This window comes from Lampetra planeri, chromosome 3 (genome assembly GCF_965212315.1).
Source record: "Lampetra planeri chromosome 3, kcLamPlan1.2.h2, whole genome shotgun sequence".
Taxonomy (NCBI): Eukaryota; Metazoa; Chordata; class Hyperoartia; order Petromyzontiformes; family Petromyzontidae; genus Lampetra; species Lampetra planeri.
The window spans coordinates 2,811,166-2,830,785 of record NC_136109.1 but is presented as its reverse complement, the minus strand read 5'-3'; the positions used below and the strand labels follow the sequence as shown (position 1 = coordinate 2,830,785).

General features: G+C 43.6%; 1 long non-coding RNA gene across 1 annotated transcript; it reads right to left on the bottom strand.

The window, feature by feature from the left end:
* Window positions 1-6,524: 6,524 nt before the first annotated feature.
* LOC144717352 (uncharacterized) lies at window positions 6,525-8,632 on the bottom strand. Its single transcript, XR_013585083.1, has 2 exons — window positions 8,493-8,632; window positions 6,525-7,239 (listed from the first exon to the last, which is right to left on the bottom strand). It is a non-coding gene; the product is annotated as an uncharacterized LOC144717352 (long non-coding RNA).
* Between the last annotated feature and the right edge of the window lie 10,988 nt (window positions 8,633-19,620).

Below are 19,620 nucleotides of genomic sequence, written 5' to 3'. Positions count from 1 at the left end.
AAAACACGGTAGGACAAACACCTCAGCCGTGGCAGACCACTGTTACAACTCAGTGGGCTCACATGACATTGACTTCTCCAAGACGGAGGTTCTCTGCAAGCCATCTGGCTATCATGAGAGATTCGTTCATGAGGCGATCCACATATACAAACACAGAGACAATTTTAACCGAGAAGATGGATTCAGGCTTAGCAATCATTGGAAGGACGTAATAAACCATTTCGATACACATTAGGGTGAGTTGAATAATACATAGTGTTATATTAAAATGTATAAAGTATAGGGTGGTTTACAGCAATACAGTATATAATTTAATGTTGGGTTTATCTATGGCAGTATATAGTACTGTATATGCTAAGAGAATAAAGTTTAGATGGAAGTATATTATATACTTCTTACGACGTAGAATTGTAATTTTATTATTTGTTGTTAGTAACTCAGCTTATTGTAGAGTATAGTAAGTATCAGTTTATATTTTAGTTTTTTTTTTTATGTAGTTTTCACTTCGGTTTTCTACGTGGTTGTTTGGTAAATGCAGCTACATATCACTAACATTCCTGTCCTTTATTAACGCTGTTCCTTGCGCCCCCCCGTGGTGCTGTTGATCCTGCATAATGCATGGGCATAATGGGACTTTGAAACCCCTCCGCCCACCCCCTACGCATTGTCCATTGGTATGCTAAATTCCTCTTCATATGCACATTCTTTTGTTAAGGCACTCCTCCTCGCTACACCTATATAAGCTCCTAGCTTGATAATGTTCTCATTCTTCGCCTGAGGACGGCTGCTTGCGTTGTGGCCGAAACGTCGTGAGAATTGTTTTATTATGTTTTATTTTTATTATTTTATTACTTCCCTTCTACGTGACTTTACCGAAAGAACCAAGAAGATGAATCCCTGCAGTCACGAAAGCTTTAAATCGAAATATGTATCATTTGTTACTCCTCAATAGATTATTTATATTCCTGTGTAATGAACCTGGAAAAGCCAAGTTTGTATTACTATATTTATCATTGTTTTGGTAGTAAAGTTTAACTTTATATTTATAGTGTCAGTTTCCCGCAAACTAGATGTATTAATACAAAACTAATCAGCCATGAAGACATTTTCCAAGCTGTCCCCATCTTCCATGGTCCTGCAAATTAGCTTTTCAGGCATCTATTCTCCCTTAACTCGCATTACAAAATTAGTCTCGACCACTATCCATCAACTCTTCTCGCAACATTTTATGCCCAAATCCACTTTTAGAATCAAAATCAGAATATCCTGGAGGAATCCGATGAGCTATACAGCTCTTTTTCGAAGGTCAGCGAGTTTTGTTCAATGTTTTGTTTTTGTCTCTATGATACCATTGTCCAGGCTGCTTCGTGGACTATTCAGCGTTACATTTTCTTCATTAATGTTCATGTTTTCCTATCCATAAGTCGTAGCACTAATTAAAAACCATTTGACAAATCTCCCGTCTGCTCTTGACTTCTGCATCTCTATATATTTTTTATCTTGGTCCACATTCAATCATTTTCCTTGGTATATAAAATGTAATGTCCTCAGTATACAAAATTAAATGCCAAATGTTTGCATACATTTTTTAGTAAATGTAAAATGTGCAGTGTTTTGATATTTGGTACAAATCACTCAACTCTGAAATTGTTAATTTTAACGAAAATAAAAAAATGCATTGCAATATATATGAAATGCCGTATTACTAATTGGTAGCAGGGTTCATGTGTATTCTGTCAGCATTGTCAATATCCTCACGTTCCTGATAATTTAACCTCTTATAAACATGATATCATATATGGATTTAGCACCTTTCAAAACCTCCAGACAGTTTTCTAGGGTTAGGTGCAAAAACGAAAATATAAAAAAAAATGTTCAATTATGTTTTTTCATTTGTTTTGATTATAAATATAGGCTTGAGTATACATTTGTAGAGGAGAGCAATACACGGTGCGCACAGTTAAGTGGGTGCAACGGAGGGCAAACAGGTGTGTGTGTGTGTTGCAACATATGCGGTTTGCACAGACAAACTGCCAGTAATTAAGGTGATAAGCGGGTGCAACTGAGGTGGAACAGGTGCTACGCTGTGACCGGAGGTTGCTGTCAAAGAGACGGTAGATGGGTGATTAATGGGCCAACAGCCAACGCCTGGCGGCAGCTTGAGGAGCAGCACGAGAGGACTTGGAATGAGGGGGGATATATAAGGAGAGTGTGCGTAAGCGGAGGGGAGTTGTTGTCGGGTAACCAAGAGTGAAGACGTCTCGTTGCTGCCGCTCCAGCCATCAACGGGACCTCAACCCTTACGCCATCGCCGGGCGGGTGTTGGCTGAACCGTCCGCCTGGGACAGACGGGTGAGCGGGTCTGAGGGAGCGTAGGTGAGGGCAGCGGTGGAGATGCAAAGTTTCTGTGTGCGAAGACGCTGTGTGCAGAGTCGCTGAGTGCGAAGACGCTGTGTGCAGAGTCGCTGAGTGCGAAGACGCTGTGTGCAGTCGCTGAGTGCGAAGACGCTGTGTGTAGAGTCGCTGAGTGCGAAGACGCTGTGTGCGGAATCGCTGAGTGCGAAGATGCTGTTTGCGGAGTCGCTGAGTGCGAAGACGCTGTTTGTGGAGTCACTGAGTGTGAAGACGTGCAGAGTCGCTGAGTGCGAAGACGCTGTTTGCGGAGTCACTGAGTGCAAAGACGCTGTGTGCGGAGTCGCTGAGTGCGAAGCTGCTGAGTGTGGAGTCGCTGGGAGCAGAGCTGCTGAGTGCAGGATAAGTGAGGTGCAGAATAGATAAGAGCAGGGAGAAGTCAAGTATATGTGACCATACAGATAGTTATAGAAGTGCCTATAACTGGCGCAAGAACAGGTGAATAAAGTGCAAGCAGGTGACTTGTTACGTGTCGGTGTGAGTAATTTTTGAAAACATTGCACATTTGTACCCCAAATGTATACTTTTCTATCACTTCTAGAACATCTTTGTAAAAGCTAGGCCTCTGGAAGTTGTATCTGGAGGCTTTTAAGGTTTCTGAATTGAAACATGACATTTGTGCAAACTACGTGTAAAGTTTACTTTTAGGAAGAGTGGCACTGAAGCCGAAATATGGTGGGCAAAGGCTCCCAAATGGTCCTAATATTAATGTGTTTACAAATGATGCTGTAAAAGGAAATCACTTACCTCAGTATCCCAGCTCCGAGTCAGTAGTTAGTGAACTTGTTTCTCTGCTGCTGTCTCGCCCGAAATGTTGTCTTCTCGCCTGCAATTTTCCCCTCTGCAATTTCGCTCTATCATCTAAAAGTTTGCCCTCTCGTCCGTGATATCGCCTTGTCTGACATTTCACCCCCTCTGAAATGCTGCCCTTTCGTACAAAATTTTGCCCTCTGCAATTTTGCCCTCCCGTGTAAAGTTTCAACCTCTCATACAAAATTTCGCCCTCTCGTCCGAAATTTTAAACACTAGCCCAAAAATGTTTGACCTCTCATCCAAAATATGACCCCGTCCGATATTTCGCCTTCTCTGAAATTTCACTCTCTTATCTAAATTTCCCTCTTTTTCCCGGAATTTGTATCACTTCCGAAATGTCCCCCTCCGAAATGTCACCCTGTCGTCCAAATGTCACCCTCTCGTCCGAAATTTCACCCTTGTCTAAATAGTCGCACTCTCATCTGCAATTTCGCTCTCTTCATCATCATCAATAGCACCAGAAAAAACATCACCAGTAGCATCAACACCATCAGCAGCAGCAAGATCATCATCTACAGCAGCATCATCATCACCAGCATCAAGACCATCATCAGCAGCATCAACAGCAGGCCAACCTCCAGCGGCCATCTCTGACCCTGCAGGGGAACTGTGCGGGGGCCAGCGGCCTCCTGCCACCTTCCAGCAGCCTCCTGCGCCCCTCCATAGAGGCTGCACGGGCACCGGCGCACTCCTGCGACCTTCCAAGGGCCTTCTACGGCTCTCCAGGAGGACCCTGCATGCTCCAGCAAATACCTGCAGCCCTTCAGGGGGGGGGGCACCCAGGCACCAGCGGCCTCCTGCACGCCTCCAATGAGGCCGCGCGGGACCCAACATCCTCTTGCAGCTCTCACGAGGGCCCTAGCAGCCTTCCAGGGAGACTGTGCGGGCCTAATCGACCCCCTGCGACCCTGCAGCAGCCTCTTGCATCTCCAAGTGGGGAGCACTGGCCAGTGGTCTCCTGTGGCCCTTCAGCAACCCTCTTTTGGGGCCGCGTGGGCCCCAGCGGCCTACTGAATTCTTCCCTCTAGCGGCCTCTTGTGGCTATCCACGGGGGGCAGACGGGCCCCAGTGGCCTCTTACAACACTTCAACGGCCTACTGTGGCTCACCCGGGGAGCCGTGTGGGTTCCGGCACCCTCCTGCAGCCCTCCACGGGGACTGATCGGGCCCCAGCAACCTCCTCTGGCCTTCCAGTGGGGTTGCGTGTGCCTCAGCGGCCTCCAGGGGTGCCCCAGCAGCCCGAGCAGCTTCTTGCAGCCCTCTAGCGGCCTCTTGTGGCCATCTACTGGAGGCCATGCGAGATCCAGCGGCCTCCTGCGGCCCTCAGGCAGCTTCCTGCGGCCTTCCAGGTGGGCTGTGCGGACCACAATGGCCTACTCCACCAATCCGGCGGGGGAGTGCGGGCCCCAGTGGTCTTATGCCGCCCTCCAGCGGCCTTCTGCAGCTATCTAGGGTGGCCGTGTGGGCCCAAATGGCCTCCTGTGGCCCTCCGGTGGGACCGCGTGGGCCCCATCAGCCTCCTGCAGCCCTCCAGGAGGGCCACGTGGTCCCGAGCAGCCTACTGCGGCCCCACCAGGGCGGCTGCGTGGACATCGTACCAAAGTTTGGACCAAGGTTTCTCAACTTCGAATTGGTCTCGGGCATGCTCCATAGTCAATAAGACATGGCTGATGCAAGTATCTGATCAACGATTGTGGACTAAACATTTGCCGGGACCAAAACGTGGGTATATGATGACTCACTGGACAAAGCATGGGGCTGTACCGAATGGATATGCTATCGTACATCAGCACCATCGCGGGAAACCTGGCACCAATAACTTGCATGGTGGTGGGATCACAATGATTCAATGTGAAGTAATCTGCGTGAAGGTCCTGAGTGACTAATTAACAATCACGCCATTCGAGCTACTGCTTGTGAAAATAACAGCATACTGAGGCTTACGACCGCCGTCTTAACTGCTGTCAGAATTATTTTACGAGATTTCTGGACTGCAAGACTGTGGGTAACTTGACTCTTGCTACATCATCTGTGACGACCTGAACTGTCCCGGACCAACTTGTTCTTGTGGTAGAATCAACAGTGACAATTTAACCCAGCACGTCAGTGGCACAACATGTCGCTCAGGAAATATACTGGATCGCATTCTCACATTTGCCGATGCCGTAACAGGTGACCAGAGGAACACAGCGACAATAAGAAAGCTGTCTCTGGTGTGGACCAATCAGTTTCAAAGACAATGCATAAATTACCAGAGTATTGTTTTTTGTTTGCATTTGACTGCAAGTATTGTGGTTAATGTAAACGTGATTCCTTGCAAAAGGTGTCAGTTTTGTTGCCAGAAAAAAGGGGAAAAAAACCTATTAGTGTATTTTGGTACTGGCAAAAGAGGTCCCATGATGAGGCGACCAACATTATCGAAGACTTAGGTATTTCAGATCATAGTCTCGTGATGTCCAAAGTGGCATTACCAATTATTCGCCCATCCGTCACAACGATATTATACAGAGACCGGAAACGACTGGACCATGATGCTTTCCGTCATAAGATCCAGTCATCATCGGCGTGTCTAAATCCTGCATTGACAGTAGATTAATTTGCAGCTTAATTAGAAAATTACATGCCTGATGTTCTTCATGAACTCGTGTCCATCCGAACAAGCACAACGGTAATGGGGAAAGCGCGCTGCAACTGGCTGTTATTGGAGGTAATCACTACGAAGCAGATGCACAGAAAGCTGAAGCGTCTTTGGAAGAAAACTCGTTTCGAGACTGTCCGACTCGCTTCCAGAGCCACCTACAGATCTGTCAACAGACTCATTATCGACGCTCACAGATCAATCTATGCTCTGCGCGTCAATGAGTCGGCTCGCGACCCCCGTGCTGTGACTAGTCGTGAAGGGCCTGCTACACTCCAACCACCCATCAAACTAGTCAACCTGGTCTCTGTGCACAGTACTTGTGACGTTATTCGCCAATAAAAAATATGAACGATCAAGACAGCAGTTTCTAACCAATGCAAAACTCTCGACCCTGACACCAGAGTCGGTGGCAGAGGTGTCGATGTTTATGATACAGCTGCGTCAATTTTCAAATATTGCTTGGACGTGCTTGCACCGCTGATTGTCCACCTGGCAAATATTTTGTTCAGTGACGGCTGTTTTTTCGGTAGTGATGAGGGCTCTGAGGTGGAAGCACCATCTTGCTAAAAATTGTAACAAGAAAAAACCTGCCATTTATCTAATATCATGTGTGTATATATACCCACATCCTTTACAAATTGCTATTAACAATTACAATGTTTTCTTAGTTGTGATGAATACTTTTATTAGAATTCCACAATACATAATTATATGTAATTATACAAACCTGCTCCATTCTATTGATTGGAATTTCAATTATACTTAGAAATTACTTTAAAAGAAATAGCACACATTTTCTATGGCTATCTTTCTTCTTGTAGCTCACCTCATGTTTGTGTCATGCAACTTTTTACCATGTCAGTATCATGTTAGAAATAGTTTAGTATCTAAGTACCGTATCTTAAAATCCCCACATATCGCCTTAAAATTACTTTTTATTTCCATTATATTTCATGGAAGATTTATTGCTGACTGTTTGCTTTGTGGTTATCTTGAGAAATGTATTTCGAATTGCAACATTCAGGATTATATTCGGAATGAGATTCCATTGGAACAATATTTGATTAATCATCACCAACATTGGATTTTGGATCAAAAGTCTAATCTGAATTAGGGACATTTATTTGATCAATTGTATTTTTTGTCAGAATGCAAAGGGATTATAATAACATTGGCAGGGCTAATTTCACTTTTAAAATCACAGTTTAAGTTAGAGAGTGGAGAAACATCATTCAGTGGTTTTGAAGGAATTTCTTCATTGTGTTTGTGTGCCCCTGGGGCACTGCTGCTTTCGGAAGAAAAACTGTTCTCTTCATCTGGGGTGACTCCAACACCAGCTTCTGCGTTTGATGAACAATCATTCATTTCGGGTTTCTGAAAATGTAATCATACAACATATTAAAACATGTTCTCAATTCCGAATAATAAATTAAGGCATGCATGTTGAACTTCTTTCGCACCATACATAGCCAGATGTGCTAATACAAAATATGCTTCGGTTCATCATCTGTAAATTTCAATCCAATCCTGGTTGGAGCCCTCTTCACGCCACTGCCACCTCTAACGTTCTTGTGATGCAGCTATCCACCCAGCGCCTGTATGCAAAATTATTTAATCGCTCCATCTCCTTGGTGGAGGAACTTTTCAGATATGTTCCATTCCTTGGCTGCCACTACATTATTATTCTTAACCATCATTCAGAATGCTTCTAAATGTGAAGCCATCCTGATCGAGATGAGTCTCACCATGTCCGTATTAATCCACTATTCATTTCTCAAACTGCATCAGTGTATTGGCTTCACTCTTGATTCCACAGTATCCTTCAATACGCACACGAATAACATATTTCAGTCTTGGAGCTACCACCTCAGGGCCCTCTGTCATTTACTCATCACCACCGAAATCATCAATGCCTGCAGGATAATCGGGTTTCGCCTCGACTATTGCAACTCATCCTTACTCGACCTTCAAGTAACGATATCAGTTGAAAAACCATATCACTCGTGTCATCCTCAGTGCCTGTCACTCTTGGCTAGATTCTGTCACCACCCTCAACTGGCTTCCCATCGCCAGCAGGGTTGGCTACAAAATATCCTGCTGCCTTTACCACCGCACCTCTAATTTCAGTCGCTCCTATCATCCTGTAACTACTGCTCACAGTAGAACGCTCTCTTGAAGTGTGACTCGCAACCTCTCCATATCAAGAACCGGGACTGTTACTGCCGGGTGTGATTTCTGCATGGCAGTTGCTGCCATCTGGAACACTATTCAGATGCACATTGGCAGCATAATTCAAACTATACCGACTTTCATGAGATGTAAAGGCTCCACCTCTTTCGTCTGGCTTTTTGAGCGACACTGAGCTTTGGCTCTGCGCCTCAGTCACGGTCATTTATGTCTGTGAAATATTGTGTGCATTAAAACATATATTATTGGTACTTAACAATAGATCTCTTAACAAGGTTTCTATAAAATATAATGCAAGTGTTTACAAATGACGGCTGGAAAAACATTGTTTACTTATATCATTTAACATTTAAATTACGTGCTCAATTTTATCACTAATAAAACAATTTGCAAATGAAATGTGCAGTAATCAAATAATTTGCAATAAAATATGGTCTTACTTTATCTTCATTCCCATCTACAAACGTTATTAAACGTCCATTGCTGTTTTGTGTTGGTTTCAGACATTTTCCAGCTTTCAGTTCTGCTATAAGTTCAAAATTTAAGCTACTTGACGCTTTGAGGTTGATTTTTTTAACACCTGAAAAACAAATGTACAAGCAATGTGTGCACACGTCTTCCAAATAATGAGAATTTGCATCATATGATATTTAGAATGATCATGTTGCTTATACAATACTATATTTTCAAACCATAAACCGATGACCAATCCAGACAAATGTTATTCAGCAAAAATCGATCATCCGTAAACTCTGGATCAGTTTGTACCCTTCTGGGTCTCATTAGCAGGGTTAAAGGTGAGAGGAACACAGCGACAATATAGGGCTGTAGTAATTTCAGGAAGTAACAATATATACAACACATGCACTTTCGTGGAGCATCATAGTTTTGATTAAACAGATGCACATTCATCTGGCCATGTATTTTTAGGCCATAAAAGCCCAATAGAATAAAGAAAATTATGGGAAATATGAATAATGTAAAATGTTAATATGAGTCCAGTCGCATGGCTACACATGACTATTCTACTCTTACCTGAATACCAAACATTCCAAAGTGACTGCTTTCTGTTAACAATTAATATAAAAATGTTTCGAGGTACTCATGAACAATTGTACACAGTATATGTTCCATTAGTTTAATCGTGGGTAATGTTAGTGTAGATATTCGATTACTGTATTTTCCCGCATATAACCCGCGGGGTATACCACTTTTTACAAACAAAACAAGACCCTACGGGGTATATGGAGGTGCGGGCTATCTGAAATTTGTTGTACACAAAACGCTATTTTTGCGGGGTATATGCGTCTGCGGGTTATATGCGTATGCGGGCAATATGCGGGAAAATAGGTAAATGAAAAAATCATAAGAAGTGCGGAGCATATGTACAGCAATACGATATAGGTAGCGATAAAAAAAATGTATGCCAGCACAATACAGTACTGAGAGAAAACGATAGGAGAGGCACAACTATTTCCGGCTATGGGATTATATCTGTATTTTGGGAGCGTAACCCTTCCACTGCCTGTATTTATGTTTGTTAAAGTTATTTCGCACTGCTAATCAAATGTGTGGGGGGAAGACAAAAAGTTGAAATCGTTTAGCAGATTGGATAAGATGGCAATGCAGATTGAAGGCATGTCAGGCCGGATATGGTTGTAGTACATGTTGTAAGAGAAAAAAGATCGTAAGTCAAAGTATATTTGGATGTTGTAGTGGTATTACAAATCTCACTCTTTTGAGAGCTGTTGGCAGGTATTACATCATCAATCCCACCCTACCAACTAGGACATCAAAAAGCCCTCATATTGCTAAGTTGTCGGCTATACGGTAAGTCCTTACTTAATGGTGGTGTTCACACAATGCGCTTTCGCTATAATGCGGTTCTTAAATTTGGGAACACTTGGCAAAAGTGGAACGTGACCGTTATAACAGAGAAACGCGCCCGTTATAATGCAAAATGCGCCTATTATAACACAGAAACGCGCCCGTTATAACACAGAAACGCGCCCGTTATAACACAGAAACGCGCCCGTTATAACGTGGTTTCTGAGCGGTCGTCGATGAACTACTTTCTTGAGCTGCATGGCTCAGCGGTATGATACAGTATATGGAACGATACAGTAATGCCGAGGCATATCCTCAGTTATTTGTCCTGCCATCTTCCTGTATGTGTGTACATCGCCAACATTTATTGTTACATTATATATGAGGAAATGGTTTTCGCTTAAGGGGCCGTCCATTAATGACGTCACGCACCTAGGGAGGGGGGGTCAGACGTTTGTGACGGGGGGGGGGGGGGTGAGAAATGTGACGTCACATAAAAATGCGCAACTTTAAATAAATACAGACAACACGTTCTACGTTATTAAATAGACTTTTTGATAAATGTTTTCTCCTACAACATCAGAGTGCAGCGACACATTGAATACGCACTCCAATGACAATAGTTTACAGCGATTTGAAGCATGTTTTATAATTTGGGGGGGGAGGGGGGCAGAGCTTTGTGACGTCATATTTTAGGGGGGTCTGACTTTTTGTGACGCCGTGTGACGAGGGAGGGGGTCAAAAATCGTCCAAAATCGCGTGAGGTCATTTACGGACGGCCCCTAATGCATGTTTTGCTTCACGTGGCACTTTTCAGGAATGCATCTACCGCATTAAATAAGAATCATTAATTCACCGAGCAGTGGTGTAAAATCTGGTGTATGACTTGTGCTTTACTCTGTTTTATGGAGCATAGATATACTTATATGTAGAGCAACACCAGACACTCACCTGACTTGCATGGTAGTGTTTTATAGAGGCTGGCACCATCATATCTATTTATTTGTGGATGAGATGGTGGAGGCGGTGCCTGTGGTGGTAAAAATGAATATTCCTCTGCTGTAATGCTGATGATATCAGAGTCTCTTTCTCCCTCCTATAAAAAAAAAAGAGTTGTATCAATCATATTAAGTTGGTGTAAAAGAATAAATCCAGATGTGAGACCTTAATCATCTATAGGTTATAAGTGATGGTGAAAAAAAAATGTATTCTCATGGAATTGGGTTGTGTGTGGTGGTTTATGTGTCAGAATATGTACCATGTCACTTACACTTTCAGACTCTGGAATGTCAGTGTTTGACTCCATGTCAGTATCTGCTGCCACTGGCAAGTCGGAGAGCTCTGGAAGTTGGGCAGCTTCATCGTCGTCCATTTCACTTCCTGAGATGTCATCACCTTCGGTCAGTTTAAACGTCACTCTCCGGCCTGGTTTCCGATTTGTTGGACCCTGTTCACATGACTAACACAAGTTAAGATGTTAAACGTGGAACAGGGTGTTGTTGTGTAATGCTTTATACACTGGAATTAAAAAAAGTGCTGCAACGCTTTTTATCAGTACATTTTTTTACCAATACATCACAAATGGTATCAATGTGCGGCCCACACATTAAGATGCAACACTTTTATAAAATGAAAATATATATTTGTATAAAAGATATAAAATAATTTACATGAGGTAATCATTTGCCAGGGCAGACTGAATTAAATTGTGTCAACCACCCTGGGCCTGTGTTAATAACAATAGTAACCAGTGTTTCTATTACTCATGAAAACTACAGCATGTTTATACATATGGAAGGAAAATGGAGCACCCAGAAAGAAAAGAATATTCGAGATGCAAACACGATATCATGAAGTTGGGACCGATGATAAAGTCCACACTTTGCTGTATAATTTTCTCTCGGCAAGCCAGGGTCACACCTCGACGTCCACAGGAAGGGAGTTTCACAACAATCCCCCAACTCTCAGCTCCACAGTGCTGGATTACAAGCATGCGTCGCCATCGTCTAATGATGGCATTAACATATTCAGTGGCAGTGAAAATTGACTGCTGGTTTCTGTGTTCATGGCAGCTGAACACCCCCTCTCAGTGTTAAGTGGCCTTGAGTGACATAAACTGTTATTGGCAGGTGATGTGGAGTCTGGGGCCTTGCCAATAGGCATAAGTCGTGCTTATTTTAAATGTTAGCTTTGTTTATTACCTTTTTAGAATTGAAGTGAAGCTAAAAAGGTCTCCATGACCATTGTTAATGCCCCCTTTTTTCCACTAGATCCCTTCAATATCTGCTCTTACAGCATCCCTCCTTGGTCACCAACTTATGTATGCTTATTGTAATGTCGGTCTTAGTGACTTCCTCCATCCCACACGTCTCACCTAACGCATTTTATTTCCATGTTTCTAGTATGACCTAAGCTGCTACCATATCCTGCCATGGAAATTCATAGCATCATCTTCATGTACCTGTAGTCCATAGCAAGATGTTTTATATACGTTAGTTAAAATTCAGCTCTCAGATCTGTACAAGAACAAGGACATTACCTCTTCCTCAAACACGGATATTTTAACACCAAAGTTAACACCTGCATTCTACAAAAATAGTGTATTTAGCCTATTAAAATACCCACCCTGATTAATATGTATGTGTAATAACATCCGTCATCATTGCCTGAAGTGACGCAAGCCATTTTGGACCCATGCGCTGAACCTTAATGCGAATTTCAACCCCAATGAAGCCTGGAGAGCTGAATGGAGTTCAAAAGAACTCACAATCAAACAAGCACCTTGGGGTCCACCCTAAACCGCATCTATTCAAGCCATGGCAGATCCGGATACCTGATGCACAAGTGGAAAACTCTCCAGCGTGCAACTGTGGTCATCCAGAACACACCATACAACATATAATGACGCAATGCCCAATCCACAAATACAAAGGAGACATCACAGCATTAGACACCGCTGCTCCTGACGCAGTTATCTGGCTTCACTACCTACATATGAAATCGTAGTTGTTGCTCTGCATTCTGCCATACAAAATAATAAGAATACACATGTTATACCGAGATACACATTCCAAATTCCCACTGATGACTATGATAGGAGATACATAGGGGCCGATCTAATAATTATTATAATGATTATAGTCACTGCCTTAAACGTTTTTAAAATTAACAAATGTAAAATTTGTATTTAAAGCTTTCGTGACTGCAGGGATTCATATTCTTGGTTGGAGTCTACATTATTTTATCATATTAACAGTTATAGCAAAGTCATAACATTGTGGTGGCACTGAACGAATGAATCAATTAATCAAGTGCTCTTCTATAGATGGAGATACAGTGACTCACAGAACCTTTCCATGTGTTCCCAGCAAAGGCGCAGCTCTTTCCCAGTAATTTACCAAGATTGAGAAACCAAGTGCACATATGTCTTGTTAAAGGCCCTCAGCCAAAGGGATGATGTGCTGTCAATTCTCAACTAAATATGTAACTCAGAATATTCCACTATTTCTCAAAATATTTCACCTGGAATATCTCACGAGATTAAAAATGAATTCATTTTTTCAAAGGTGTCCAGGGTTAAAGCAGGAATTCATGAGAGTTAAGCACTGTTTTACCGGTATCTCAAATCGTTATATATAACTCTGCTTATTATTTGGAATGTTCACGTATTTTGTATAGTCTGCATGTTTCTGCTAGGAGAGCGAGCACATATACATGTTTACACTCACGTTGTGCCTTTGAAAAAGCAGGTATTCCACACATTCCGTGTGCCCATTTTCTTCAGCTAAATCCACAGGTGTATATCCCCATGAGTCTTTTGCATTTACATCAGCTTCATGCATCAGCAAAATTTCACAACACTGTTGGGAAAATCACAACATTAATTGAAACACAAGTATAGGACGAGAATGTGTCCTTGTTAGTAGTGGTGGAGTATTCAAGTTAACTTTTGTAAATAACTTTACATACCTTTGCATAATTCATTTGCAAAAACTACACAGAATGTAGCACTGTATGCTCGTACCTGTGGTATACCAGAACTTGCTGCGCATTTCGTGTGTTTTTACTGGACGGTACAGTATATGTTGTAGAATAATGAGAATGAGCATTCTATGGCCAGCTGTCACACATCCAATTAACACCATTCACCACCCTCAACATCCTATTGCAAGGTGAATTATAAAGGTTTGATCCCAGCAATTCGATTGGAGATTTATACCGGTCCAAAGTTTGAACATATTATATTGTTCATGCAACCTGGATTTGTGGTGCCACGGCCTCGAAGCCACTCTGCAGGTGCCATGACCCCCCCCCCCTGACCCCCACACTGATCGCTCACACGTAATGTCCTGACGTTGGGTCGCCTGGCAGTCGGGTTTTAATCCGAGGATTCCTCTGAGGAATGTCCGATGGTTGCTCCGATCCCAGTAGATTGGCTCGACCCAGCAAGACAGTTTTACATCGCAGCGCCCCTGGTTATTAGCGTAACAATGTACACCTTCCCAGGTTATCTGCGATGAATTAACATTTTGGTACGGCTAAGGAACCTAGAAATTAGTTACATATCTCTGTAATACGCAAAATCAAAATTATTTAAGATATAATTTTACTTCACTCCCAAAATAATACAACAAACGGATGAAAAGTATAAATCCATGGCTTAACCCTGGAATAAAAAAATACGTATTCATCATAAAAAACTAAACTTGGGTTTTAAGGAATTAAAGATAAATCTGTCTCCACTCCTTGAATTGGCACGTTCTGTTTATGTGACAAACCTTACTAATTGGCTGTGTCGGGTGGTGGCGGGTTTAACGACACATTTATATTTACGCAATCTAACCCAAAAAAAACCTATATTATGGATGATAATGGTCGCGAAAGCCTACATGTTAAACTATGTCACATTACTTTACAATTTATGTAATAAAAAGGATAATTTATGATCCATTCCTGTTGACAATGAAATACTGTCTTTGAGAAAAATATAATATCGTCTATAAATGATTATTTTTAACAACGCGCACTAGCAGCTTTAGTATACTGATATTTACAAAAATATAATGAAATCGGATGGTGGCATGGTGTAATCTAGAGGTAACCAATTCGATTAGCTCTCCCGGCGTAGCAGTGTAAGTGAGCGATACCACAGTAATGTTCTGCAACTGCTGACAGTTGTGTCTGTGAGTATTTAATATTTGTTTGGAGTTATTTCAGTCTTGTGCTGATAATTTGTCCCACCAGATCAACATGGCATTGGCCACAAGATACATTAATCCGGTACACATCTTCTGCAAATAGTTTCAGTAATTCATCTTAGTACCAGATATTAGTCTTTGCATTTTGCGTACTGTGCCAAATATCATTCGAATTTTTTTGTTTAATCTGGTTAGTTTATCATATACTCTTGCAATGCATTTTAAGAGTTTTAATTATTTGATCCTTTTCATCATTTATGCTGTTTGATTAGTTTTTTTCATTCACTTCTTTAACATGTTTAATCTCACTCCTCAGACTTTGACAATCTGACATTTTTTTTATCCCCATGTATGAGCATCTTCATGAGGGAATATTTCTTTGTGGGGCATCAGTGTGCATTTTCTTTCGGTAAATGTGTGCTATTTTGCCATTTCGCCTGTGCCTGAGCAGAATATTACCAGAATCCACCTCCACTTCCATGGTAAACTGGATGCATGGGTTTTAAGAGTTGAGATGATTTAGACTTGCATTAAGTGTATCTTTACCATGTGGCCAGACAACCAATGTCTCATCCACATATCTAATCCAACGAGAGGGTTTTATGATACTTTAACTGAGTACTTTTGTTTCAAAGTTTTCCATGGCTGTGAGCAATTCCATGGGGAAGGGGGAAGGGGGGGAGTGGCAAATTCGAATTGGCTGTTCCCCTCATGGTGCTCGTGGTCACCACAGCGGAAAATGGGGGCTGTGGATGGGTGCAAGGGAATAGTGAACCCTCCACCTTCATCAACAGGGTACCACGGTGACAAAATCGTAGCTGCCTTGCCTGGTATACAGGAGGTGGTGGGTTCAATCCCGACCCTGGAGCCTGTATGTTTGAAGTTTGCATATTCTCCCTTTGGTCTCGTGGATTTTTCTCTGGATTCTCCGGGGTTTCCGGTTTCCCCTCTACATTTAGAAACATGCATTTAGTTTTTGGCTGCTATATATTTCCACGTGATAAACCACTTCGTTGAGCTATTATTTGAGGCCAGGTCAATTCTGGAAATAGATATATAGCTCAGTCGCCCTCAACTGGTAGTTTAAATTACCGTGAAACCACGAATTAAAGACCAAACTAGGTTTGTACCAGAGGCCTCGGGGGGGTGGGGGGGGGCAAACCTCATTTGGCGGCTAGGAGGTTCCTCCTGAAACGGCAAGAAGCCACTGCGAGTAGCCACGTGCAATGTACGAATCCTCACTGTAGAGGGGAGGCTGCCACTTCACTGTCAGAAGCTGGACTAGCACCACCTGAATCTCTGTGGTATTCAGGAAATCCGGTGGACTAGTTCTGGCTCTAGTCACTATGAGGGGTGGACAGTCCTCTACTCAAGGCAGGAAACTAACAAACAACAGGGAGTGGCTCTTCTTCTGAACAAAAGAATCAAGGGGGTGTGGGAGCGTGGCAGTGAGTTGTGGGAAGCTGTGAGTCCCAGGCTACTGTGGGCCTACCTCCCCATCAATGAGGGTGAGGAATGGTGGTGGTGGGTTATGCCCCTTCTGAAGATGAACAGCAGTGGAGGAATGCAGGCAAGGCTGATGAGTCAGATGCCTTCGATAACCTTTTATCACAGGTACTAGCTAAAGTGAACCCTCAGGATAGAGTTATCCTGTTGCCTGTATTCAAGGCTCGAGTTGGTGATGATGCAGGTACCTGGCCAGGAATGATTGAAAGACATGGGCCAGATTAGCTCAATAAAAACGGTAGAAGGCTGCTAGACTTCTGTGCAGCCCATGGGCTTGTAGGTAAATTAACAACACGCTGTTCCGGCATCGGCACATCCACACAACATCATGGATGCACACCGGGTCCAAGCAAGAACATCTGCTGGATAGCATGATGGAAGAGAGGATGCAGGCCCATGTCCTTCACACCAGGACCTACCATGAAGCTTATCTGCCCACTGACCATTGGCTTGTTATCTGTAAAATGTGCCTGCCATTTTTTCACTTCGGTGGTGGGTATCCACCTAGGACCCCATTCGAACTGACAGTGACCTGGCTTCAGCGAGCTGTTGCAAGCGAGAATTGAATCATTACTTGCAGCTGGGGTTGGCATCGTCCCCCCTTCCTCCTGACGCCGAGGCGAAATAGGTGGGGTATAGGACTGTAGCTCATGCAGTTGCAATGCCTACTTTGGGTATATGGTCCAAACCTCCACAGAGACCCTGGCTGACAGAGGAGGTGTTCCAGCTAGCTGAGAAAAAGCGACAGGCCCACTCCCACTGTCTGCAGCATCCCATGTCAAAGAATGAGGCAGCTTACCACAGCCTTCACTAGGAAGTTCAGAGAGGCATGCAGCGCGACAAGGATGAGTGGTGGTCATGGGTTGCCAAGGAGATGGAATCTGCCTCAGTAGCCCGTGATCAAAATCACGATTTAACGCCATCAAAAACGTAACTTGCAGCACCACACCTATTACCACCCTAAGGGAAAATAAAGGTGATCCGATCTCTGACCATCAGCAGCAGGTTTACAGATTTGTTGAGCATTTCTGTGAGTTCTTGATGGAGAGGATGACCCTGCTGGGGCTGTGGTGCCTCAAATATTGTAAGAAGTAGTTGCCCCCTATGAGTGACTGGCTGAGGTGCCATCAGTTGAGGAAGTACAGAAGGCAATCCAGAGTCTGAGACCAGGAAAAGTGCCAAGCAGAGATGACCTGCCAAGCGCACTACTGAGGGAGGGTGGAGTTTGTATGCAAACTGCCCTTTATGACATAACAACAGTCTGGGCCACTGGATGGGTTCCGCAGGAATGGAAGGATGCACTGGTGGTCTCCTTCTTTAAGAAGGGGGACCACATAGACTAACAGCTACAGCAGCATCTCCTTCCTCAGTGTGCCAGGAAAGGTCCTTGCAAGGCGTATTAAACATGGCCTGGCCAGGCATGCTGAGGAGAAGATTGCAGAGCCCTAATGTTGTTTCAGGTTAGGGCAGTCGTGCTTTGGAGGCCCTGACTCGCTTCTCACAATCATTGAGGACCTTCATAGTGGTTGAAAGACCCGGGTAAATTTACCTGGCTAGGAGTCGGAGCCATTCCCTGTTCACCTTTGGTGCGACAGGGATCTACTCTCGCCCCTATATTATGTAACGTCTTTTTTCTACCACGTAGTTTGGGAAGTCCTCCATGGCTGTACAAGAGTAATTTCCATATTGTACAGATACAATGCGACGCTAATCGATGTTAGGGTGCGGTCGAGGGATGGCTCCATATTGGTCAACTATATTATGCATACTGATGATCTGGTTAATGTTTTGCTCACTCAGAGATGGAGTGGAGAGGTTTCCATACCTGGGCAGTGCGCTTATGGCCAGCTGTGGTTTGACAGCAGAGATCTCACTCCTAGAGTAACGCTGTGTAGAAGCTACCTGGTATGTCACTCCACATGTAGCTTCGGGTCTTGTTGGTCCAGAGTCATGCCCTCTCTCCTCTATGCTTGCGAAACGTGGACCCCATAATGGAACATCTGTGATGGTTAGAAATATTCAGGCTGGCTCGCCTATAATCCATCCTGGGTTTAACCAGGCTGGATTGTGTGAGCTCACAAATCCTTCAAAGATCTTGACACAGTCCTATCAGTGAGCTCCTCCGGCAGACATGGTTGTGTTGGCTGGGACATTTATCTTGCATGTTCAACCACCGTATGCCCAAACAGATTTTGTGTGGCCAGATAGAGGCGGCTAAATGGGCGCCGCACGGGTTACAGAATAGGTGGACTGATGTGGTCCAAAGGGAAATGGAGCTGAGTGGACTTGCCAATGACTAGTACCAGCAGTATCAAGATCGGCTTCTTTGGAAAAGGTTCATGAAGGACGCTACTGGGAAGTTGGAGGGAGTAACCCTCCAACAACAGCGCAGGGCAGACGAGCGATGCTCAGAAAGATGAGAGGAGCGCCAGGTGGCTAAAACACTGCAAGTTGGCACAGTATGGGGCACAGGTGGACATCTGCCAGTCATCTCAGTCAGTCAACCCATGGCATCTGGGTGTCCTGTGACCTCTTGCCAGTGAACCGTCGACACTGAACGTGGCCTTAAAGTGAATGTAGCCTGGCACAAGTGCCATGGTAACGTGACCACTACTTAGTGGCAAATGGTGGTTGTTGTATTGTGACAATTCAAAATGTATGTCTGATCCTCTTTAGATTACTAACTACTATTTTATTTTACCAAGTAAGGCCCACTGACCTATATAGCTCTTTTTGAGAAGTGACCTGGCCACATATAATAGCTCAACGAAGTGGCTTATGTGGACATTTATAGCAGCCAAATATTCTAAATGCATGTTTCTAATCTTGGGGCCCGGATAAATATCCATGCGACCACCAGGAGAACACGCATACTTCGAGTATACAGGCGTCCAGGTCGGAATCAAACCCACGACCCCCTGCATACCAGGCAAGGTAGTCAAAATCTCACCACCGTGGTGCCCTCTTTATATGTACATTTACCTTTATGTGTCCATTATCTGCGGCATCATGAAGTGGGTAGCATCCCGTGAGGTCC